Source organism: Gracilinanus agilis, chromosome 3, assembly GCF_016433145.1.
Source record: "Gracilinanus agilis isolate LMUSP501 chromosome 3, AgileGrace, whole genome shotgun sequence".
In the NCBI taxonomy this organism is placed as follows: Eukaryota; Metazoa; Chordata; class Mammalia; order Didelphimorphia; family Didelphidae; genus Gracilinanus; species Gracilinanus agilis.
In genome coordinates, this window is record NC_058132.1 from 381,899,951 (window position 1) to 381,927,122 (window position 27,172).

The following is a 27,172-nucleotide window of genomic DNA, read 5'->3' on the forward strand; positions in this document are numbered from 1 at the left end:
ATAATACTACTAAGTAATATCACTTACTTGACTTCCAAACCAAACACTTGTTCAAGTACGGGGAAAAAATGCAGATCTTTTCCTTGTCTTTACGTTGTTCCTTGAACATAATAACGCTCAATCCTTTTTACTCTTCTATAGATTCCCAACTGGTCTTCATTCCTCCCATCTTTCCCAACTCTACTGAATCCTCTACAGAGGCACCAAAGTTCTTTTTTTAATATTTATTTATTTTTTTAAACCCTTAACTTCCATCTTAGAATCAATACTGGGTATTGGTTCTAAGGCAGAAGAGTGATAAGGGCTAGGCAAAAAGGCTAGGCTAGGGTTAAGCGACTTGCCCAGGGTCACATGGGTAGGAAGTGTCTGAGGCCAGATTTGAACTCGGGACCTCCCATCTCTGGGCCTAACTCTCAATCTGCTGAGCCACCCAGTTGCCTCCTAAATGACTTGCCCAAGGTCACACAACTAGGAAGTGTCTGAGGCCAGATTTGAACCCAGGGTCTCCTGTCTCTAGGTCTGACTCTCAATCCATTGAGTCACCTAGATGACCACAAAGTTCTGATTGTTATTTTTCTTACTCTAGTATCTCCCTCTTATATCAATTTATATTTATTCCTCTGATTGGTATGTACGACTTTTCATAGCATGGCTTCTTTTTGCCTTTTCTGCCAAATTATACATGGCTATTTCACACACTCTATAATAGAGTCAAACTTCACTGTTTAATGTTCCTCATACATGACACCCTTCTCTGTCTTCTATTTCCGTTCTTTTATACTTGTTCCAGTCCTTGAAAGGCTCTGTCTCCTCACTTCTACCTCTTGGAATCTTTGTTTTCCTTCAAGACTTAGCTCAAATGCTGCTTTCTACAAGAGGACTTTCCTGGTCTCTCTAATTATAAGTGGCTCCCCCTCAAGGTTACCTTGTCTCTTGTGTATATTTCAGAGAGATCTATATCTCAGCATATAGTTGCCGCCATATAAATGGAGACTTCTTGAGGACAGAGATTGTTTCACTTTTATTTTTGTATCTCCAAATGCCAGCACAGTGCCTGACACATACTAAGCTTTTAGTAAATACTTGTTAATGGATTTATTTGTTTGTTTTTAAGGACTTTACTGTCTTAGGGAATTAATTGTAGAAGCTGGTCAAAATAAAAATCGAACAAAACTTTATGTCATGTGCTGTTACTAGTTATTCCTAATTTTATATGGAAATAGAAAACCACAACTGGTAATATCTTAGTTTTTTTCCTCCATTACAGACCCCCTTCTACAAGGTCTCAGGCTGGTTACTAATTGACTCACATTTATCCGGTTTTGATGCCAATTTATTTGAGACATATTTTGTCTCAAATTTGGGAAGGCTGTTCATTTAGTGCCTTGACAATTCTGGAATCTAATCTCTGGTTTGGGGAGTCCAGGAACTATGTGTGGCAGGGACTCCCTTCCTCTGACTGTTCCAGATGAATCCATCTTTCTCAGTGACTATAGTTTCTTCCCTCCTTTTAAACTCTTTGGATCTAGACCCAATTACAAAGTAACTATTAGGCCTTTTTAGCCTTCTTCTCTGAGATCTTTGCATCCCTTAATCCTCTCCTCCTTTATTCTTTCCCCCAGATCTTAGTGCTTTGTCTGTGAAGGCTCCTTTTGGCTGACCTATGGGTTGCTCCTTCTCCTTCCCCTTTTTGGAGGCTGTGTGACTTAAGATCTTCAGACTACTCTTGCTATGATCTTTTCCAGGTCTAAGGATATACCATATTGCTGGTACTGGCTCAACTGCTGGCTTCAGTCACTTTTAATCTCTCATGATGCTGTGCAAGGTCTTAGCCATTTCTCTAAAGGGAAGAAATTTATTAGACATCAGAAAAAGTACTTTATTTATTTATTTTTAAAAACCCTTACCTTCCATCTTGGAATCATTACTGTGTATTGTTTCCAAGGCAGAAGAGCAGTAAGGGCAATGGGGGTTAAGTGCCTTGCCCAGGGTCACACAGCTGGGAAGTGTCTGAGACCTTATCAAAACCTTCCTTCCAGTTTTCCACATATGAAGATATGTTATATGAGAAAATTGTGGAGGGAATTAGGACGGCAAGTGGTTAATTGTGGGAACTGAGTGAATCACACTGACTATATCTTTTTTGACTCAATTCTAAAGTTAGTTTAGTTCCCTTTGTATCCAGTTATGGACCTAGTTCAAATTCTGTCTTGTGAGAAAAGTTCATCCAATTATGGGAATTTGGAGGAAACTTTAATGTTCTGTTTGAACCAGCTATATTTAACTAGGAAACTAGACCACTTGTACCTGCTGTTTAGAGCACCTGGGCTATGCTGACCAGAAACACAGTCAAATCTTAAGACTAATATAAAGAGTTTTCTTACATCTCAAGCAACCCATATGCCTTATCTGTAAAAGGCCTCATACTGATCAATTAGTTATTATTTCCATCTTCTTCTGATTATTTACAGATACTTAGAGAGGAGTGGGACACCTCTTTTCATGAATTCAGGAAATGGTACCTATTCAATCTGTCCTTTCTAATTTGGGAAAATCCCGAATCTTAGATTAAAAATCAGATTACCTAGTGTTGTATATTGTATTCTTTAACTAATTGGTCTTTTTTGATTAATTGTGGTGTTTCTTTGTTTGTTTGTTTGTTTGTGCTCTGTATTTGGGGAAATGACTTTGTCCTGATTCTTTCGGGCACTTATTGGCATAAATACTTAATGCATCAATATACTCAGAAGAGCAAAGCTTTGTTTCTTCATTCCTTTAATCTTTTGCTCATTACATGTAAACCATGACTGTGTTAGGATGTTAGGGAGATATGTGTGTGCATGTATTGTGAAATTGAACAAATAACAATGACAATTAATAATAAAAGCTTCATATTTCTCTGGTAAAGCAGCATTTATGCCTAAAATAATTTCAGTTTTTAAGGCAGAAGAAAGTGAAGCTATGTATCAAAGTGATGAAGTATAATCTTGAATATGAACCTAGTTAGTACAATAATTTGTGCAAAAATAAATTTTTCATGTATTTAAAAAAGAATAAAAATGAATACCACAAAGAAGATAATGGAGAGGAGCATAGTAGGTAGAGTGAGCAGGCTATAACATATAACTAATATGGAACTTTGAAGAACAGAAGTAAATGTTATATTCAGAGGATTGTAGGATAGGAAGAAGAGATGGTCTGGTCATGTGGCAAATTATGGAAAGACATGTGAACAGTTAGAGCTCTCTGCTGGTACTCTTATGTTAAGAGAACATAAGGAAGACCCCCAGAATGTTGGCGAAGCCCCTATAGACAACTTACATTGAACAAGAGTCATACAAGATGGGCAGGCTTTGGAGGAAACGGATAAGGACATGAATTAGGCATTTGACTTTATTGGAAGAAGGAAGTCCTGATGAGGGTCATCCTTTACCAATCCAGGTTGCAACATTTTCTGCAAATTATAGTCTTAGAAAGTTGCCTAAAGCACTGAGAAGTTAAGTGATTTACCAATTTACCAAGAACTTCAGACAGTCAGACAGGATTTGAACCCAGATTTTCCTGGTTCTGAGAGCAATTCTCTGTCTACCATACCATATTGCCTCTCATTTTGTTGGAAGGAACAGAAAAATGGTCAGATCAAACATCAGTATTTGAGGAAAGTATTCAAACTTGTGGGATAAGGAAAAGGTAAACGAATAAATATTCCTTTATTTTCCTTGTTCGCCCTAAGAATGAAAATGAATATAACAGAGAAATACATTCTCCAACTCACAAGGAACCACTGCAGCTTCTTTTCCTTTTTTCACTTATAACCCTGTTAAAGTGCTTATAGATATTACAGTGTTAAGATAATCGTAGCACTTTATCAAGTTGGCAGATCCTCTATAATAATGTTTTCCCTATTAGGCAAGCATAGATGTCCAATGATAGCTTGTATTGGGACATCTGTTGGCATCCTTACAGCTGTAGATCAATTGAAATGATACAGTCCTCATTGCTTCAGACAGCTGGTGACCCAGAGGAGATTTGGTCTTTCAAGTACAGATAGGTTTGTAAAAATACTTCATTCTGGAAGGCCCTGTCCATTGCTTCTGATCAGGAACTTCCTTTTTCAGCTTCATTGATAACTGCTCAGTGATTTATGGGGCTGTGGCATTAAATGCTGATAATACAAGTCCCTTCTAATTTAATTCCTATAGCTAGGAGACCAAGAACAAGAAGCTAATGATTTAAACTTATGTAAACATCTTCAATTCAATCTGAGAACATATATTAGCAATATGTGATAAGTGACCTTTTGTAGAAAAGCAGCTAGTTCTTAGATGATACTGGCATGAAAAATTCAGTCATCTGGACACAGGCTGGTCACTTCCATGTTGTGGCACTGTGTTATTGAAATGGACATCTGTTAGACTGGTCCAGATTACATATGGAAAAACTAAAAAAGAGAATTAGTTATTACAAATATTTCATATTCACTCTTAACATGTGAGGGGAGATCAAAGAATACTGATATTACATTTTTTGCAAGCATACTAAAAATATCCAAATAGATCTTGTTATTCAAAATAGTTGTCCCTAATTTATCTGCCTTTATATACCTAGCCCATCAACTAGTTATAGCAAAGGTCAGAATCAACACCAAACTGAAGGAAGGCAAAAGATAAGAAGATGGCGCAATGTGATAGTGCAGTATCTCCAACCTGAAAGATTTAAATAGGTGAAAATATTTACTCTAATTATCATAATTTTTCAGACTTGAAGTTTTTAATTTTCAGAAGTTTAACTAGTTTCTATAGTAAGGAGCCCATCTCCCTGTAACCCCAGACTCTCCCTTATTTAGCAAATAATTGATCTTACCAAAATGAGAGGTCTGATAGCCAAGGATGACCCTGGTAAATATTAAAACCTTGATTCCCTTAGTTCTGGAAAACTCAAAGAAAATGTTAACATCATAATCCAAGATAGTTTTTGTTTGTTCCTATCTATTGGTAGCATTATATAAAATCATTGATCTGTTAACTATTAGAATACACTCTTGGATTAAACAAATAACAAAATGAAATCTTGGTGCCCCTCAACAAGAAGTCATCAGTGACTATTCCTATAATCTTTTTCTGATTAAGTTGGGATGGTTTAGATAGCCTACTTGGAGTTGAAAAAAACTGGATTTGAATAACAGATTTTTATTAGATATTTACTAATTTCATATTATTATAGACTTAAAATTTTTTTGTTCCCATCCTATTGACTATTTCCCGAAATATCACAGGCTAAATCCTATCTTTATCCCAATTTATATAGATTATTCCCCATGTATGGAATGCTTTCCCTCTTTGCCTCTACTTGAAATCCTGCTTTTATACAAGGTTTAGTAAAATTTCCTATAAGAAGTCTTTGATTTTGCCAGTTGTGGTTGCTCTCTCATTCTTAAATTCCTTTTTATGTATTTTACATTTTCTTGTCTGGGGGAACATTGTTTCTTCCTGTAGGAGGTAAGTTCTTGGGGAGTAGAGATGGTTTTGTTTTTATTTTTGTATCTCCAGTGTCTAACCCAGTGCTTGGAACATTATGGGCATCTAATAATTATTTGTTGCATTTATAGAACATTATTGAGGAGGACAGAAAATTCATAAACAATATGGCCACCCCGAACCATGAAAATCAATAGAGGAAAAAACAAACCTGCAGAAAGTTTGTCCTGAGACCCAACAAAGCCAAACTGCCTTAAGGGCATTTATAGTTGAACCTTACTTAATTGCCAGCATTTCTATTGTAGTGATCTATCCCCAATATTAATGATGTGGGAGCATCTATATTAGGAACCTAATATAAGGTTAGGACAGGAACATGGAATTTAAGAATTAAGAAAAAAATCAGTTGTTTACACACTACAGCTAGAAATGGTTAAATGTTAACATTTCCCTGAAGAATCAATTGTTAATAGAGGAAAAGACAGAAAAAAATGAAAAAAAAATTAAAAAAGAACAAATGAGGAAACAGCTATTGGTGCACACACATACATATGTATTATTTCCATAATATGTTTATAAGTCAAAGAATCTGAGAGTGGGATGAGATTTCAGAGGTCATCTGGTACAACTGATGCCTGATCAAGAATCCTTTCTATAATATTTCCAATAGGTGGTCATTTGTTTAAATGCCTTTGCTGAGAGACAATGCATTACCTTCCAGAAGTGTCTATCTTATTTTTGCCTAGCTCTGATTATTAGGAAAATTATTTTTTACATAAAACCTAAATCATCCTCTCTGCAACTTCTACCTATATTGATCCTTGTTCTGGTCTCTGGGATTAAATAGAACAAATCTAAACCTTCTTTCTCATGGTAGTTCTTTAAATATAAGAAGAGAGATATCATTGCCATACTTGTGTGTTTTTTTTATTTTTAGACTAGATATCTTCAATTCTTTCAACCAATTCTCATTCGGCATGTTCTTCAGTTATTCACCACCTTCATTCTATCTAGGCTTCTTCCATATGAATGTCAGCTTTCTATGTATTTAAAAAATATGATACTCAGGAATGAACATAAAACTATATATGGGTGAACCAGAAAAGAGTATAGTGGAATTATTATCTCCCTTGGCCTTGACATTATTTTCAATATCTTCTAGCACCAACTTTTTCATTTCTTTTTTTAAAAATGTATTTTTATCATCATGCAGAACACATGCCCATATTGGTCATTGTTTAAGAGTACACTCATACATAATCAAAATCCCAAAATAAAACCATAAATACATTCATATGAAAGACAACCAACAGTTTTTTTTCTGGAGGTGAATAGCATTCCATATCATAAGGCTTTTAGAATTGTTTCAGATTATTGCATTGCTAAGAGTAGCCAAGTTTTCAAAGATAATCATCATACAATATTGCTATTATTGTGTATAATGTTCTTTCAATTGTGCTTATTTCACTCTGCATCAATTCCTACAAATATTTCCAGCTTTATTTGAAATTATTTGGCTTATCATTTCTTATAGCACAATAGTATTCCATCACCAACATGTACCACAATTTGTTCAGCCATTCCCCAATTAATGGATATCATTTCAATTTCCAAGTCTTTGCCATTACAAAAAGAGCTGCTCTAAATATTTTTGTATAAGTAGATCCTTTCCTCCATTTAATTATCTCTTTGGGAGATAGACCTGGTAGTGCCATTACCTGATCAAAGGATATGCATAGTTTTATAGCCCCTTGGGCATAGTTCCATCAACTTTTTCAATGGCTGTATTACAAAGTTGACTTATTCTTGGAGTCCTCCCAATTCACCAAAAGATGAGAGAATACAAGATCACAGGATAATGGAACTAGAAAAGGACTTTAGAAGGAATTTAATTCAACTCCCTCATAGTTTCTCATGTTGCAGTGGTTATTTGTGGATTACAAAATAAAGAGACTAGCTTTTCATGCAAAACTTGATACTTTTTGAAACTATAGAGAATTATCTTTAAGCCTTCTAAATTTTAATGTCAAATAAGGCACAAAACATGTCATGTATATTTCATGACAAACATGTGCCAGTTCAGTGTCATAGCAGATGTCTTGCATACAGTCCAAGTAGAAGAGATTTCACATAGATTATTAGGTTTTTGTATTTCCTAATTTTTATTAGACATTTCTTAGACAGCATCAATCTTCCTTCTTTAATGAAATCTACTCCATGACAATGAGATCAGTCACACAGGAAGAACCAAGTGGATGAAAATGTTTGTTGCTCAGATTATGAGAGTCAATTGTGCAGGTATCAGGTTAGTCTATTAATATGCATAATAAATAAATATTGCATAAATATTGTATTTGGGCAATAAGCTGGGTCCAAAATTGAGTAAAAGGAGAGTGGGCTGGTTTTCAGTTGTGAAACTGTGTAGTTTTAAAGATTGTACTCTGGTCCATGATATAAAATTCCATCTTTTCTTTTTAAAAAACAGTATTCTTCCAATCATGTTTTATAGTGTGAATCATGGAATTTCTGAGTGATCTAAAAGGTATTGGATAAATATCCAGTGAGTTTATGCAGGCTATAGGATATTACCAATAATGATTTTCAGGGAAGAAGGGACATAAAAAACATTCAGGAAATTCATGGTTAGAAAAGGAAGTGGATTAGTCATGTATTGAGAACAAGGAATAATAGATGAATAGACTCAGTTCTGCTCTAGTACATTGGAAATGTCAAAAAATGGAGAGAATGGCCTCTGGAGCTTTAGCTTTTTATTTAAAGGATTTGTGGGAAAATGTGAATAACAGTTGCACAGAGTTAAGATGGCATGACTGGATTACAATCTGTTTTTTAAGAGGGAGTTGACACTGAGCCACTAGCCATGACCATATTTCTCAAAGAGAAGTAATGAATTGAAAAATTTAGAATTATGGAATATTAGAACTGGGAAGTAACTTAAGTCTAACTCACCTAGGAATCCACTGAAATATTGATTTTTATAGGCATAAGTGCATATTTCTTCTAGATATTTCCTTAATATTCCAGTATTTCTACCATTGCCTGATGCATTTTTGAAGTTCTATCTTCTAATTTTTTTGAACTGCTGTCAGTACCTGTTTGTAGGTACAATAATAAACTTGGTTCTACTTATTTATAGACAGTTTGTCAATTAAATATTCAAATTTCTTTACCAAGATGATATGATTCCCTTAGTAAAACATCATAATTTTCTATTCTTGAGCAAATTAAAGAAATTAAAAACATGATTTTAGTTGCATTTTTTCTCTCAATTGAATTTTAACCATACATTTAAATGAAATGAAAGAGGTAAAATTGAGCTTAGTAAAACATCACTAACTTTTTTTGTGTGTGTTTATATCTCAGCTTTGGGTACAGTATTTGTACATTGTATTAGGTTAATTAAAAACTTATTAAATCAAATTGAATTGAATTAAGACCTTTGCATGATAATGATTATGATTATTGGTATAATTGTTTGGAATTCTTTTTCTTTGCCTCTTGACTCGTCCCCATCCTCTGAGAAACACCATCCTGTCTCCCTGATTACTAAAGGCTAGGCTGCTCTGACTATTGTCTGTCCAAGGCTGTGGTTTCCCAGGAGTCTGCAGTTGTAACACACTCTACAAAGTGATGCTCTAGTAACATCTTTTATTCATTGTTCTTTAATGCAATGAACACAATAAATGCTCAATAATTATCAATTAATGATGATATTGTTCTTGACTTCTTCCCCATGATTTCCCTGAATGACTGAACATCATACCTTCTTAGATACAGCCATTAAAAATTAACTTGACAGAATGACAATTTTCATTTTCCCCAAAGCTAAAGGATATAAATGTCATCTAATTGCATGCAATGCCATATGCCTTGTGAATACTTTTTTTGTGAAAAATTTGAATACTAATATCTTTTATGAAAGGCTGGCTTTTCATCCCAAAGTTTCTCTATATTCTTTATAAACTAATATAGGATATAGATGCCTAGCAAAGATTATTATGTCATCCACAGCTCAAATGTGACAATTGCTTCATGTCCTTTACAGCAAAATTCTATAGAAGATATGAGAAAAGGTTAAAATAATCATGAATAAGACTTTTGAAAAGAAGTATATGAAATGAAGTGCATGAAATCATAGAATATTAGATTTGGGAGGTAACAGACTAATCCACAAATCATACAAATAAGGAAACTGAGGCCTAGAGAAATAAATACCTTATCAAATAAAACAAGTGATCAGTTGTTTTTAAAATCTTAAGTCAAAAATGAGAGGTAATATAATGCCAGGGATACACACACATATATGTATATGTGTATATGACCAAGTGCTTTTAAAGGATAAGAATTACTAAACCTTAGACTGTGCTACAAGTGGCATGTAGGAAATTTTATTTTCTTGTAGTTTTTGAGGACAAAATAATAAAGTAATATACATGGAGCCAAGCGAACCAGTCTGTCAGTGGTTGTACCTCTGTAAGACCTAGTTGAGACTCTTGGAAGTAGATTGGGGAATACAGTTGAGTTTGTAATATTGAAGGAAAATACTCATAATTTGAAACTGAAGCAGTAGTGGCAAATGAAAAGTTAGTAGTGGAAAGGAAGAGAAAGAGAAGAAAAAGGTTAGTGGAGGAAAAAGGACAAGATCTATGTTTAGTTTTCTGCTAAGCTTGCCTCCATTTTCCTTGACAATAGAGAATTCACTACTTCGCCAGTCCTGTCAAGACAATGGCTCTCCAGGAACTCCTAAAGTGGTGACTTTGATATCTTAAGATTAAGTCATCCAATGAGCAATTAAATTACTTTCCAAAAATTTGCTGATAATTCAGTGCCTCTCTCAAATGAAACCAAGTAGTAAGTATGCCATCTATCATCCATCAAACCCATGTTCCTTTTTCATTTTCCCTAATTTTGTGTAAAAGTCATTTTTCAAGGCATTTGTAATAATGGAAAAAGTTGTCCTTTAGAAATATTCGTCACTTCATGTAATTGAGAGTATTATAATGGGTAGAGATTTTACTATGTCCTGGGAATGGCTCAAAGAATCAATAGAGCATGTGAAAAATTGATCTTGGACATCAGGACCAAAGCATTAAAAATAATTTCTAGAATGTTATCAAACCTTTGACAAGTCAACAAAACATGATATCACCTTGTTATTTGCCTCCTCAAGCTGTCCTAGATCCTGCTCATCTCACCACATTGTCTCAGAACTCAGAGCCTATATAGGCGTGGAATGATCATTTCATTAGAATAAAACTATTATCAATGGATATATGAAGAACTGACAATGGATTTGGGGACACCATTTCCTATATATACTTTTAAGAGATTTGGGGAAATAATTTTCTTTTCTTTTTCTTTTTTATATCTGTTTGTTCCTCTATTAAGTGATACATCAGACCACATTGGTAAACTGATAAGATAAATTGTATTAGTATTTTAATATATTTTTTTGGTATTTACATATGTGATATCTCTATAGTAGAAGATAAACTTCTTGGAAGCAACTGATGAAGATAAATTATTCAAGGAGAATAATTTGGATGCTGTTGTTGTGTTGAGGATTTGCTAAAGGTGGAGGGAATGACAGGGGGAAGTCATTAGAATCAGTAAAATAGAATCAAAGATAATTTAGAGATTTGGAGTGTTTAAACTAAGGACAAGTCTAGGGGAAAAATCATATGTCTGGCATTATGTATGTAGCAGATCTTCTACCCTTTTCCTCTACTCTCAAAACTGGGGAAATACTTGATTTTCCCACTCTAGACCCCAGATCTTCCTCTCTCTTGACTTTAGTCCTTCTCTCTTTCCTAAATATGGTTGGTAGCATCCTAGAGTAATTTGAATATTATTGCCCAATTATCTCTGGGGAGATAGGATGCAAGAAAAGAGAAATTAGGGTGTTTTGTACTTAGCTTGGGTGGCTTTAGAGTCATCATCTGGACCTGACACTGGTAACTGGGTTCCCTCTCAGAAATGAGAGATGAAATGTCATGGTTCCTGGAAAACCTCTAAAACCAGAAGTTGGCAAGAATTGTATGTAGCCCAAGAAAGAAACTTCAGAACACAAGTTCTTTCCAACAATGCATTAGAGCTTCCATTGCAGGGAGAACTGTCTGTTTAAGAAGGGAAGCTCAACAGTCGTCTTTCCAGTAGTGATGGTAAAGTACCCAAATGAGGCAAATAACTAAGCCCCATAAAGAGGTACTATGTATAAGGGGTCTGAGTAACCCTGATAATAAGTGACCCTAGTGCCATCTGCTGATAGTTGTGCAGAATTCCAGGAGGAGTCACCCACCAAAGAAATGCCTACTGGGAGTCCTGTCTAATGCATTATTGTGAATGATTGAGACTTTATGTAGGTCTCTGGGGGAAGGATTGCTCTTTGGAAGATGTCTTCATTTCCCATAAGTTCTGTTGTGAATTCAAGTTTGTTTTCTTCAACCTGTCAATACAACTTCTCTTTGTGTTTTGTGAACAGTGTGTTTGGAAAGGAAGTCAGTGTTCTCATCTTGGGTAGAGCCATAGAGTGAGTATTTGGACCATTTGGGTGGGGATTATGAGCTGCAGGGTGGAGAAATTCAAGACCAAACTATAGCTAGGATTTTAAAGCCATATCAGAATCCCTGATAAAAAGGGAATACACATATTGGGTGTAAGATGACATCATAGATATCCAGGGAATTGGAGTGAGGGATCTGGAGCTGAATTGAAAAGTCAAGGCAGTTGATCTTTCTAGAGTTACTTAGTATAATTGAAGTCACATCAGTAAGTTATCCTTTCAATGTTTTAATTGTAGGAAGAGAAGAGGATTGAGGATGAGACCTCATCATAGGGTGCCATCAATTTCGAGGATCAAGAAGAGATCAAGAGTGGTCAAAGAGAGGGGAAGAAAACTAAAAATAATTAAGAAACTAAAATGCTAATGAAAGCAAGGAAAAGGTTTCAAGAAAGAGAGGGTGATTAACAGTGTCAGGTGCAGGAGAGGCTGAAGAGGATGGGCCCTGGGAAAAGACCATTATTCACTCAAAAGTGCAAATTCTGAAAACTTGTTTTCATCTAGCATCTTTAATTTGGATCTCAGAGGACCTCAGAAGCCTGTAATACACATGCTCTTTATTATTCTTGAAAATAATAAATGACAAGTTATTTTATTGATGTCCCTTGGGACACAGGAAGAACTCTCTTTGAAGTCAGTAGGAGTTGCATTTGCATAACTGGAGCAAGGATTTGGCCCCTGGTTTCTTAGAATAGCATAATAAAAGAGCATGCAAGAGAAAAAGCTCTCAACTAAAAAGCCAGGGAATTATCAATATGACAAGTGCCAATATGAAAGTGAATGTTTTTGAACATGTAATGTCAATAGAAAAATGTTACTTGAAGGAGAAAGTTAACATCAGGGACTTGGGAAACTTTTTTTCTCCAGAAAAATAACTATAATGGAACTGAAAAAATAAGGGTAGGAAGCCAGATACTATTATGCATGGAAGTCAATGCCAAGGGCTCACCTCATTTATAGGTAAAGTAGGTGGTCACTCAAAGAACATAATTTTTGAGATGCTTTAGAGTCAAGGTGAGGGTAGAGATTTGTCTTGGCTGATGAAATTTAGAGAACCTTTATACTTGCGTAGCAAGTAGAAGATTTTGAGTTTAGCAATCTCTTAGTAAGAATATTTAAATAAAACAGGAAGACACCAGATAGCTTGCTTCCTTTCCTCATGGTGACACCTCCACCCCTTTTCCCAGCAATGTCTCTGTGGTATCTCGAAGTTTCTGTCTCCTTCCATGGGTCTTCCTCATGCAGGATCTTGTCCTGAGAATTTAGATTTCTCACCAACATTTCTCTTTCCCTTTCAAATTGAGTTTTGTGACTTTAGGTCTCTTTTTGTTCTGCTTGTCCCTATGTGTTTTCTAAAGGTTGCCTCATGAGGCAGAAGTTCTAGCTATAACTCTGGGCACAGAGGAATACAGCCTTTCTCAAAATGTCTTTCCTATAAACCTTACAAGGTACATGAAATTAGGAGATTAGTGATTACTTTGAGGTATGGCATTGTAGGTCTAGGAGTTCTTTACCAAAACAAGATTAGTTTTATCTGGAAGCTCTAACACAGTGGTGGCAAGCCTATGACACGTGTGTCAGTACTGACACACGTAGCCATTTTCAATGACATGCAGTTGCATGGGGCTGCATATAGAGAAGTATGGGGTCGCATGCCAAGGATGAAAATTTTGCTGTAGTGTAGTGTAGACACTCTGTGCACTATAGATGACAATTCTACCTATATTAATTTACCTATTTTTGGTTTGTTAAATATAGTTATATATTATACTTATACATTTTTGCTATTTTAAACTATAATATCACAAAATTGTGTTTTTTTCTCTAAGTGACATACCACCTGAGTTATGCTTGTTTTTTTGGTAAATTTTGACACACCAAAATCAAAAGGTTGCCTATCACTGGATTCTAACACATCATACCATTGTCCTTCCCCACATTTGTTTAACAGATCATCTAACTAGCTGGCTTTATTCTATATTTGCCATTAGAAAATCTGATTATGGTTCAATGGAAAGAGAATCCTCTTTGGGTTAGAAGATCTGGATTCAAATCTCTAGTACTGCCACCAAATTGACTTGGGCTATACATGTGTAATCATGAAAGCATATTTCCATGTTGATCATTTTGTGAGAGAATATTCATATAAAACCAAATGAAAGAAAAACCTACTTTTTGGGTAAGGAAAAAAATATGGATTTGTCCTGAGCATGGGATGCTCCTGAGGAGAGCAGACCTAGTTGGAGGTACTGGGGATTTGGAAAGGGGGACTACAGACAAGAAAGGTGGAAGGATACTTATAAAGAAACTCCTGGAACTCTGTAATTTTGCCCAGGGCTGGCTCAGCCTGTAAGCATTTCAGCTGGACATACAAATGCAAATCTATTTCTCATAATCCCTTTCCCTTTTCACAGAGAATCAAGGGCATCTGCTAGCAATGCTGAGGGTTCTGTTGTTTGCAAACAGCAAGTAAATATTATCCATTGTCTGGGCAATGGGGAAAGCTGGTTGCTATAACATGAATAAGAAGGATTTTTATTTGGAAGTAGGAACAGTGAAAGAAAGAAGAGGCAGGAAAAAAGAGAAAATAAGGACATTAGGGCAAGTCTGCCATCTGCTCACATAACTTGCCAAACTCCATCCTTGGGTATTTCTACTTTTCTACAGATTTTGGTCGAAACGTCATATGAATATTTTAGAGTGGTATCAGCCCTAAGATTATAAAAAAAAAGCCTCGCTTCTAGTTATGACCAAAAGCAACTTCAGTTCTGTTGTGTGTATTTTTAGAAAAGAACCTGTATTAGGAAATGGAAATTTGGGAGAGTCAGACTTCTGTATCATGGAGAGTAAAATGTATTTGGATCAAGAATGCAGATGCTCCTTCTGACTAGAAGAAATACTAAACATATACAAACACATATTCACATGGATTATAACAAGGTTCCTGCAGAGATTATTACTCCTACTGTTTTGTCAACCAAAGTGTGATACAAAAATCCCAGAATGGAAACTGGCAACCGATTGCAGTATGAAGATATATTTTTTAAAAACATAATTAAAATGCTTAACTTTGAAATTGTAATAATGATGATGATGATGATGATGATGATGATGATGATGATAGAGTTAGCATGTATGGCTACAACAATGATAGAATACTTTATAAATATCATCTCATTCGATTTTCACAACAATACTGGTGGATGCTATTATGATCTTCATTTTACAGGTAAGGAAACTGAGGCAAATGGAAATTGTGTGACTTGATCAGGGTCACACAGCTAGTAAGTATTTGAGTTGGGAATTAAACTCAAGTCTTCCTGCCTCCTGGTTCAGTTTTCTGTATACTGTCACCCATTATAATAAAGAAATGAAGAAAAATAAGGAAAAGTAACATGACAGAGTAGACAGGGTGATGCATTTAGTGTCAAGAAACTCTTGTTTTAAATCTCACTTTTATATTTGTTAGCTAGGGGACCTTAAGCTAATCATGCAACCTCTCTGTGACTCAGTTTCTCTATCTGTAGAGTAGGGATAATCATATCATTAGTACTTAATTCAGAATTTTGTTTTAAGTCACTGAAAGAGATAGTATATGTAAAGTACTTAGTGAACCACAAAAGTGCTACATAAGTATTAGTATTATGGCTTTTTTAGCAATGGGATATATAAAGTAATGAAATACTTTAATACTTCAAGGATATGGGATTATTTTCAAATGAAACAATATATTTTAAAAGCATTTTGCAAACCTGAAAATGCAACTTAATATTTAGCCATCTCGTGTATTTTATCCTCTTTTTTTGTTTGCATATTTATTATCAGGAATTTTTTCTTTTCTCTTTTTAAAAATAGAATAAAAGGGTAGCTGGGTAGCTCAGTGGAGTGAGAGTCAGGCCTAGAGACAGGAGGTCCTAGGTTCAAACCCGGCCTCAGCCACTTCCCAGCTGTGTGACCCTGGGCAAGTCACTTGACCCCCATTGCCCACCCTTACCACTCTTCCACCTATGAGACAATACACCGAAGTTAAGGGTTAAAAAAAAATAGAATAAAAATTGGAGGAAATGGAAGATTACACTCATTAAAAAACAATAAAAATTAGAAATATATGTGGGGATGCTTTTGATGTGGAATGTATGCATTTTCAGATGATGTTAGTAGATTATTAATTTTTGTTATGGTTTTACTATTGTTATACTCTTTAAAATGAAAAAAATTATTCAGCTTCTCTCTCCCCTCCACACACAATAAAAGGCAACAGTTGATAAAATGTATGGATTATATCTATTGTGTTTACTTTTCTCAGCTCATTCTCTGGAAGTGAACATTCACAAGTTATTTTTCAAATATTAAATATGTAGCTTTATATTATGTTTTCTTGTTTTTGCTCTTTTTACTGTTCATATCTCATGTAGTTCTTTTAAAGTTTTAAAAATTAATCTTCTCATTATTTTTTTTAGCTCAAATGTATTCCATATAATGGAATACTATTATGCTCAAAGGAATAATGAAGTGGAGGAATTCCATATGAACTGGAATGACGTCCAGGAATTGATGCAGAGTGAAAGGAGCAGATCCCGGAGAACATTGTACACAGAGACATGATACACTGTGGTACAATCGAACATAACAGACTTCTCTACTAGCAGCAATGCAAGGATCCAGAGCAAGGCTGAGGGACTTATGAGAAAGAAAACTAGCCACATTCAGAGAAAGATCTATGGGAGGAGAAACACAGAAGAAAAACAAAACAACTGTTTGAACACATGGGCTGATGGAGATTTTATTGGGGATGTAGACACTAAATGGTAACTCTTGCCCAACTATCAAAAATATGGAATTAGGACTTAATCAATGATACATGTAAAACACAGTGGAATTGTGCGTCAGCTACAGGGGGTGGGAAGGTTTTGGGGGAGAGGGAAAAACGTGAAAAATGTAACTATGGGAAAATATTCAAAATAAAATAAAAATTAAAAAATAGTATTCCATCACAAATATAAACCACAATTTTTTCAACCATTTCCCAATTGATGGACATCCCCTCAATTTCCAGTTTTTTGCCACCACAAAGACAGATTCTATGACTATTTTGGAATGTATAGGTTTTTTTTCTTTTCCCCCAGATCTCATTGGGAAATAGACCCAATGATTTTATTGCTGGTCTAACTATGTACTCAATTTACAGCTCTCTAGGTGTAATTCCAAATTGTTCTCCAAAATGGTTGGATCAGTTCACAGTTCCTCCAACCATACATTAGTGTCCCCACCTTTCCATGTACTCTCCAATATTTGTCATTTTAGACAATGTAATGGATGTGAGATGATACTTCAGAATTGTTTTGGCTTGTATTTCCCTAATCAGTAGTGTTTTAGATAATTTTTTCATGTACCTATATATAACTTTGATTTCTTTATCTGAAATCTGTTTGTTCATATGTTTTGCCTATTTATAAATTAGGGGATGATTTGTTCTCATTAATTTAACAAAGTTCCCTATATATTTTCTTTCTTTTTTTAAAAACCCTTAATTTCTGTGTATTGGCTCCTAGGTGGAAGAGTGGTAAGGGTGGGCAATGGGGGTCAAGTGACTTGCCCAGGGTCACACAGCTGTCTGAGGCCGGATTTGAACCTAAGACCTCTTGTCTCTAGGCCTGACTCTCAATCCACTGAGCTACCCAGTTGCCCCCTTATATATTTTCAATATGAGTCCTCTACCTGAGAGATTGTCTTTGAAAAATTTCTTTCCCCAAATTTCTGCTTTCCATCTAATCACGTAAACATTTCTTTTATTTGTACAAAAAATTTTCAGTTTAATGTTCTCAAAATTATCCATTCTACATCTCACAATACTCTCCATCTTTTGTTTACTCATAAATTCCTCTCCTATCCATAAATATGATAGGTAATACATCCCCTCTTCTACTAATTTGCTTAGGATATCTACTTTTATGTTTAGATAATGTATTCCTTTTGTACATATTTTAGTGAATGGTTGAAAGATATTCATCTATACCAAGTTTCTACCAATCTACAGTTGTCCCAACAGTCTTTACCAAATAGTGATTTCTTATCCCAATAGCTTGGATTTATTTATTTTTTTTGCCAAATACAAGATTACTGTAATCTTTTACTACTGTTTGCTGTATCTTTGTGGTCTTTTATCTTCTGAAATAGATGATAATTTGTCTATACCTCAGTAGATAATTTCCTGAGTTGCTACAGCAAGTGAAATCTATCCTTTAATTGGCTTCCCTTCTAGTGACCAACTAGAGTTCCTTCTAGAGAGGCAGTTAGGTTTCACAGTCGATAGAATTGTAGGCCCGGAGTCAGGAAGACCTGGATTCAAGTTTAGCCTTAGAAAGTATGACTTTGGGCAAATTAGTAACCTTTGTTTGCCTCAGTTTCCATATCTGAAAAATTGGACTAATAATTACAGCTAATTGGAAGATTGTTATGAAGATCAAATAAGATAATATTCATAAAGCCCTTATGACAGTACCCAGCACATAGTAGGCACTATATAAATGTTATCTATTATTATTATTATTAGTGTTGATCTTCTCTGAATTCCTAAGCTAGTACTTTGAAGTTAGACCTATAATCCTTATCAGGGTGGCATTTGAAATCTTTCCAACAAGGTAATTAATAGCATGTATTACTTCAAAGTTATATATCATATAGAGATAACAGTTTTAAAAGAGTAAAATAGTAATTGATTCATTGTTGATGGGAAATAATCTGGGCAAAGGGATGGAGGTAGGAGATGGTCAGAAACAGTGACTAAAAGGTTGAGGGAGTGGTGTGAAATAAAGCTGGAAAGACAGATTGTAGCTACATTATAAAAGACACTAAACCCTTATATGAGACATTTTTATTTTATTTCGGACAATAGGGAATTGGAAAAACTTTATGAGGATCTGATTGTCAAGTGGGTAGAAGGTGGATTAGAGAGGAGAAAGAATTAGTACAGGGAGAATAACTAGCAGGCTACTTTAACAGTCCAGGTGACAAGAGATAAAACCCTGACTTAAAGTAGTAGCTATATGAAAGGAAAGAAAAGGTTAATTATGACAAATATGGAGATAAAATTTAAAAGATCTGGCAAATGATTGGTTACAGGGAATGAGGAAAAGAGAAGAATCAAGGATCATCCTGAGGTTACAAACCTAGGTGACTAGAATCTTATTTTGAACGTGTTGCGTTGGGGATCCATATGGGATATCCAGGAAGAGATGCCCAATAGTTAGTGACATAAGCCTGGGAGATCAATGAGGCTTAGATATGTAGATCTGAGAGTCATCTGCATAGAGATGATAATCAAAACCATTGGTGTTCCTGTGACCACCAATACAAGTAGTATAGCAAGAGAAGAGAGGGCCCAGGACAGAGTGTTGAGGTACCATCATTCATGGATTATGATCCTCCTGGTGTCTGAGGAGTGATTCCTTAGAATTGAGTAGAACCAGGAGAGAGGGGGGTCATGGAAATCTAAGGAAAGAAGAGTATCCTGGGGGACAAAGTGCCTAACAGCATTAGACACTACATAGAGGTCAAGAAGGATGAAAACTGACAAAAAGTAATTGGCTATAGAAATAAAAAGATCACTGATAACCTTGGAAAAGAACAGTTTTAGGAGAATTTTGGAATTAGAAATCTGTTTATAAGAGATTAAGACTTTTTAAAAGCAAGACCTTAGATTTTTAACCTGAGGGGACTGTGAAGGTTATTTAGTCCAAATAATACCCTCCTGGTGAAGTTGTGAACTGATAATACCATTCTGGAGAGCAATTTGGAACTGTGCCCAATAGAGTTTGAAACTCTGCAAATCCTTTGTTCTGGCGAAAATATTCCAAGGTTCAAACTCAAAAAATTAAAAAAAAAAAGGGAAAATGACATATTAGAATAAAATATTTATAGTTTCTCTTTTTGAGATGGAAAAGAACTAGAAATGAAGGGGATGTCTATCAGTTAGGGGATGGCTGAATAAATTGTGGTATATAATTGTAATGGAATACTATAATGCTATAAGAAATGATGAGAAGGATGATTTAAGAAAATACTGGAAAATCAACATGAACTGAAGTAAAGTGAAGTAAGCAGAACTAGGAGAACACTATACACAGTAACAGCAATATTATATGTAGAACATTTATGGATGACTTAGCGATTATTAGCAATACAATGTTCCAAGAAAATCTTCAAGGACTCATGATGAAAAATGCCATTGGTCTCCAAAGAAAGAACTGATAGAGTCTGAATGTAGGTTGAGACATAATATATTTCTCTTTATTTTTTTTTCACTTTTGTTCAGTTTGTTCGAGTTCTCTTTCCTAAAATGACTAATATGTAAAAATGTTTTACATTATTATACATGTAAAATCTGTATCAGATTGCTTGTTATCTCAGGGAGGGGTAAGGGGATAGAAGGAGGGAACATGAGAATTTCATTCATTCTTTAAAAAAAAGAAGAGTAAAATAGTTTTTTTCATGTAATTGAGGAAAAAAATAAAATATTAGGAAAAGATTACCTAGTCCAACCCCTTCCTTTTAGTGATGAAGAAACTAAGGCTAAGGAGAGGCTAAATGACATCCCAAGATCATACAGGTTTTACATGGCAAAGCCAGGATTTGAAATTAGATCCTTTTACCCAAACCCATCACTCTTTTCACTGGAAGAAGCTATCTAAGTAGACAGTGAAGAGGTGGAAGCAACAGCCCCAAGGAATTCTACCAATCTGTAAGTATATTTTTATCTGGCTTACTTATGATAGATGTACACAAATAATTGGAATATGACTACTCTAGATTGGTGTATTGTATTTGTAAAAAGATTCTAACTTCTGTTGTCTTCCTCACTATAAAATACTTTACTACCATGGATTTCTCCCAACAATTCAGAATTAGACTGCTGAGTTTGGGCTAGGTTGATTGCCTTGCAGCATTCTGGGCTGCTCCATCAGAACCATTATCAATATTGAGACTGTAGGTATTAGTGATCAAGTCAGGGAATGCATATCCTCAGCATATTTTGCCTACTACATTGGTTTAAATTTTAGCACCAAAATGCATAATTAGATCCAACTAATCAGAAGACCCTATTTCTGATCTCTGAATGCCCAGGCTATCTTGGTGGAATTAGTGTAGAATAAAAAAATAACTAACATAGAACCTATGTTGAATATAATTTAATTTTTTATCATTCAGAAAGCACATCAGGGTCATCCTTCAAAACATCTGTACATTGAGCTATGTATGCTCCAGCTTCTTGGAATCACAGGCAAGATTTAGGTTAGAGATGGACAACAAAGGTAGATGAACAGTCCTGAAAAGGGCTTGGCAAGCTCTCATACTAGAGGTGCTAGCTCTCCCTGAATCCCTAAACCACATTGAGGGTAACCTAGAGACTTCAAACCCATCAGTGAGTCAGGGGGATGTCTTCCCTAAGCATGTGAAGACTTCCTCTCTGGTAGAATGAGTAGATGAGAACAATTTGTTTTAGTGGCCACAAAGCTGGCCATGAAGCAGGTGCTATGAAATATTTACAGCTTGGTCAGACATTGAAAACATCAAGGTCATTCACTGCATCCTGAAAATGAAGGATGAACAACAACAAAGCAATATTTAGCTAGTATTTACATACCATTTTAAGGTTTGTAATGGACTTTACATTTGTTATCTTTTACATTTTATTTTACATGCAGATATAATTGTTAATTATATATGTATATATATAATTTTTATGATCCATGATGTCTTCCTTCACCACTCCCCAAGATAGCTGATAATATAATATAGGTTGTGCATATACATGTGCTGTCATAAAATATATATTTTCATCTTGCTGTGACATGTGAAAGAAGACATCTTTTATACAAGAAAAAATTTATGAAGAAATAAAATGAAAAATGGTATACTTCAATCTACATTCAGACTTTCATCAATTCCTTTAATAGAAATGGAGAGCCTTTCTCCAATCCTTGCATAGATAAGAATACTTAAATCTTTCACAGTTGATCACTCTACATTATTTCTGTTACTGTGTACAACATTCTCCTCGTTTGCTCACTTCACTTTGCGTCACTTCATATAAGTTTTTCCAGGTTTTTTGTGATCATATTTATTACCTCTTTTGATCATGTTATCTCATAGGATAAAGAGAGCCCTGAAAAGCTAGAATTATCTGTGATTAAATTAAATTTTTAATTAAATTTTCCTTCTTATTTTTTTCTGTTTCCATGTTACCTTCACACCCAACCTTTCTTTCCTCTTTATCTGGGAAGTTATCCCTTAAAATATTTCAGAAAACTAACTAAAAAAACTGTGTCTTCTCCTTCTCCTGTCTCTCTTTTTTTCTTTAATTTATCTTGGATGTGGAGTCAGGAAGACATGAGTTCAACTGTGACCTCAGAAACTTATTAGCTAAGTGTCCCTGGGCAAGTCACTTAATCTCTATCTACCTTAAATTTTTTGTTGGGATTTTCTTAACAAAGATACTAGAATTGTTTGCCATTTCATTCTCCAGTGGATTAAGGCAAACAGGTGAAGTAATTTTTGCAGGGTCACAAAGGTAGTAACTGTGTGAGATCACATTTGAAATCAGGTTTTTCTTTTTTTTTTTTTTTAACCCTTAACTTCTGTGTATTGGCTCTTTGGTGGAAGAGTGGTAAGGGTGGGCAATGGGGGTCAAGTGACTTGCCCAGGGTCACACAGCCGGGAAGTGTCTGAGGTCAAATTTGAACCTAGGACCTTCCTGTCTCCAGGCCTGACTTTCAATCCACTGAGTTACTCAGTTGCCCCTGAACTCAGGTTTTTCTGACTCCAGGCTCAGCACTCTATATAGTGTTATATTGAATCTCTGGGAGCCAGGAGTTCACACTGTGATTGAGAGGTGGATCAGTTGGATGTTGGAATGTTCCCAGAGGGGCATATGGACACAGGAGAGGGCAGTTGGCCCCGGGTGGGGGGAGGGTATAAAACTAACCTGGCAGCCCTGGCAGGGGTCCTTTTCTGTCCCTGAGACCTGAGATCTGTGGATCCTGGTCTTTGTGGGATTGAGACTTGCAGACTCAACCCTGCAAGCTCCTCCTGTTTGTTCCTGTACCATCAACAACCTGTACCCAGACCACCATCTCTGATTCTACTGCCCCTAGAAATTAGGAAATCCATCATCTTAGTTATCTAGGTTTCCCAGGGCCTGGGAGGGATCCTGGAAGTAGGCAGGAGAAGAAGAAGAGGGTGGAAAGGGGTGGATATCTCAAACTGGTTAGGCATATCATCTAGTGAGGAAGAAGCTGAAACATCAAGCAGCAGTTTGCCTGCTCTGGTGTGGCTGTGGCCAGGCTGTGCCAGAGAGAAGCTAATCATCTTAATTCATTTACTTGCCTACAATTTAGAGGTTTGTCATCTTCATTTTAATTAGGGTCTCCCATTACCTCTATCCAATCCCATTATCCTTCATTGTTAAATACAAACAAAGTTTAAAGTACCTTCCTGAAGTGGTTATTCAAAGCTTCTTTGGGAAGGGAGAGACGCAGTCAGATACCAATGTTACCCAGCTAAAGAGCCCATTAAATAATATCAATTAACCCCAGGTGGGTCCTGAAGGGATATCATCCATTGACCTAAAGGATCCTGCCTGGGCAACTGCTATAAAGGAGAGAGGTGTCATCCCATCTTCTCTCAATACTCCTCCTACATCTACATCTAGTAGAGAGGAGTAGCATTTTTTTATTATAACAATAGCTATCTCTAGTTTGTTCACCTGTAAAATGGGAATAATAATAATGCCTATCTCCAGGAATTGGTATGAGGATCAAATGAGTTAAAGTACTATAAATTGCTATTATTATTGTTATTGTTATTTATTATTATTACCTTGTACTATCCAATCCTTTATACAGATCATATTTTGTCCATAATACTCTAAGGGTAGATATTTTTTATTTGGTCTTCAGTGTCTAGGACTGTGCATGGCATATAGCAAGCATTTAATAAGTACTTGTTGAATTGAGGCGAAGAATCATATACCATGTCTCACTTATAATTCTTAACTGTGCTTCTATGAAGTCCCTTAGGCTTCCGAAAACAGTGGTTCATTAACAAGGCTTTTCTCAAATTAGCTTGACTTGCCGCTTATGCAGCAGGGGACCATGGAGTTAGAATCAGCAGTTCTAATGATTTTCCTAGAGAGTTCCCTCAGGGAGATTTGATTGGGACCTGAAAGAATTTTACCAATAGTTACAGGGAGAAGGAAGACCACCAGATAGAACTGGACAGACTAAGTGTTTCTGGTACTGTGCTTTTCTCTCTTCAGAAGGTTGAAAAAACTTACCAGAACATTTTGTGTGTGTGTGTGTGTGTGTGTGTGTGTGTGTGTGTATTAAAATTACTGTAGAGAAAGAAAATGAATAAAGGCTAAAATGATTTGAAAATGTTTTGTACATTAGAATTAATATAGAGACAGAAAATGTAAGAAGGCTAAAAATGGCTTAAAGACATTGGCAAAATAAGTCATGGGGGGACATGCTACATAAGTAATATCAAGGAGTCTCTCTCACTCTCTCTCTCTCTCTCTGTTTGTCTGTCTATCTAGTTTTATGCAGACATTCCCCTAGGTCAGGCGTTAAGAAACTTTTTCTGTATCATGAACTAATTTTTGGGAAAGTCTGTGTAAGCTTTTGGCCCCTTCTCAAAATGTTATTAAAATATGTAAGATTACAAAGAAAAGTTATATAAAAATGTAGTTATCAAAAGTATATATGTTTGTATATGTAAGTATATATGTATGAATAATTTTCAAAATATACTGGGGGAGTTTCACTCCTTATTCCCATTAATATAATTATAGAACTATGAGTATGTTTACATATGTGTATGTACATATATGCATATATATTTTATATATGTGTATACATGTATGTAAGCACTTTCAAAGTGTACTGGAGTTGTTCTTCACCTCCCCTAATTAATGTAATTATTGAAGAACTAGTCAACTCCATGAAATCATTCAACCAATCCAAAGTGCAAACTAGGTGTGAACACACCCAGACACCTTTATTGAATCACTTGACTAATCTAAAGTGTTAGCTCAGTGTGAATAAGTCCTTAATCAGTTTGGCAGGAGTAAAGCACTTTGATTATTGGATGAAATCAGATGGTGCCACACAGGAATTTTATTGGATTTGATTGAAAGAATCAGTCACACCTCTGGGTCTATACCTTTTAAAGCAAGCCAGTTTGGCACTGAGCATTTCTGCAGGAGCATTCCAGCAACAAGACAATCTACTGGTAGTTGACAGAAAGTCGACTTCCATATTATCAGCACCAGTAGCAGTGCCCAGGAGCAGCAGTGCCTGAGGCATATACATCAGGAGCCAAAAGACATACCTGGGATAAATAAGGAGCACTGAGGAAAAGTAATTTCAGGACTCTTGCAATGGTACTTAGCAGAAAGCTGAGTCTCAGAGAAACTTCATGAGAACTTCCCAAAAGGAGAAAAAAGGACTTCTAGTAACCAGAAGCTGTGAGTGAACCCTTTGACTGACTTTCCCTATAGATCCTAAGTACAACTCTTGGAGAAAGTGTCCCAGACTTTGGGGGGAATTATAAAAAAATCATCTGTCTCTGCTTAACCATACTATACAACAACAACAAAACACACTTTCTAAAAGCCTCACTTATAATCAGTGGGAAGCAGAAAAGATGGGGATTCACGAGTGTAACAATTAAAAAAGGGCCAGTAACCAATGTTTGATAGAAGGGAAAGAGGGAGAGGGTCTATGTTGGGTCTCTTTCCCAACACTCCCCTTTGTCTGAATATACACTGGGAGACTTTAAGAGGATGTCACCCTGAAACTGGGTGATCTGGATGGTTGTGCTGCCCCACAGGAGTTGGGCGATGCTTCCCTATAAGAGGAGGTATGGGGTACCCCAATACGATTCTGAATAAGGACGGGGTTCACACAAACCTCCCACAGATCAGTTAATTTCACAGTGGGTGGTCCAGCTTCAAGATGGAGGCAGCCTGACCAAGCTGTGGTTCCCCTCTCCCTTGTAGTCTCTCAGGCCCCCTGGAATGCTGACTGTTGAATGGCTTTTATTATTCACAATCTAGGAATTGGGGAAAGGGGTGAAGGGCAGAGAGATTTGGGGTGGTCTCTTCTCTATTTCTATGGGGTTTGTCACTTAGAAGGGAACCTTTGGGGTTCCCACTCCTAAGATTCTTCCCCTGCTCCTTCTCCTTCTGTTTCTATTTGTAGCCTTTTCTGTTTCTATCCTTTTCTATAATTGTAAGTTTTGACTGAAAGGGGATCTCTCAGCAAGGTTGGGAATGGGTGAAGGAGAGTATGAGATTGTTCCCAAAATGGAGTCCAAACTTAGTTGAAATCTTGATGGGTGAGATGTGATGGAATGGCTTTTCTCAGGGAATCAGGGTTTCAGTTTCCAAAAGAAAGATCCTCAGGAAGCCCTCAGGACTGGATCTGAACTGGGATGTGTGCCCCAAGATCTTTCTTCTCTCCTCTTCCTCAGAGAAATTCCCAGAATTCTCTCTGTTCTTAACTGTCAACAACTGTCAGCAACTGCCTCCTCTGGCTCTTTTTGTCCCATCCCCCTTGCACAAATCCCATCCTTACATGAGCAAAAATATTAGGAACCCTCTAGCCTCTCAGGGTTATTCTTAGATCTCTGAGTGAAAAGTAGTCTTTATTTACTGGAGATTCAATTTGCTGAAAGGAATGAGAGTTGGTGAAGTAGCCCTAAAGAGGGGTGCTACAGAATCATAAAGGGAATACTTGTGTATCATAAACCTCCCACTTCCCTTTCCCTCCATTTGAACAATCTTCTGATGGGATCAGTTGAAACCAAGGTACATCCTCAGCCTTCAGAACTTTGGGGTGGGAAAAGTTAGAAGAATTTGGGGGGAAAAACTTCCTAAATTAACTAACTATACTGCAGGAAGTAAAATCTAGAACTTTTTTAAACCAATGTCATAATTGTGGCTGTTTTCCAATAACTCTAACTGCATAAAAAATAGCATATAAGATTCATGAGAAGTGGTTTCCAAGAATGATCCTTTGAACAATACCTTATCCCTTCCTCATTGTTCATTAACACA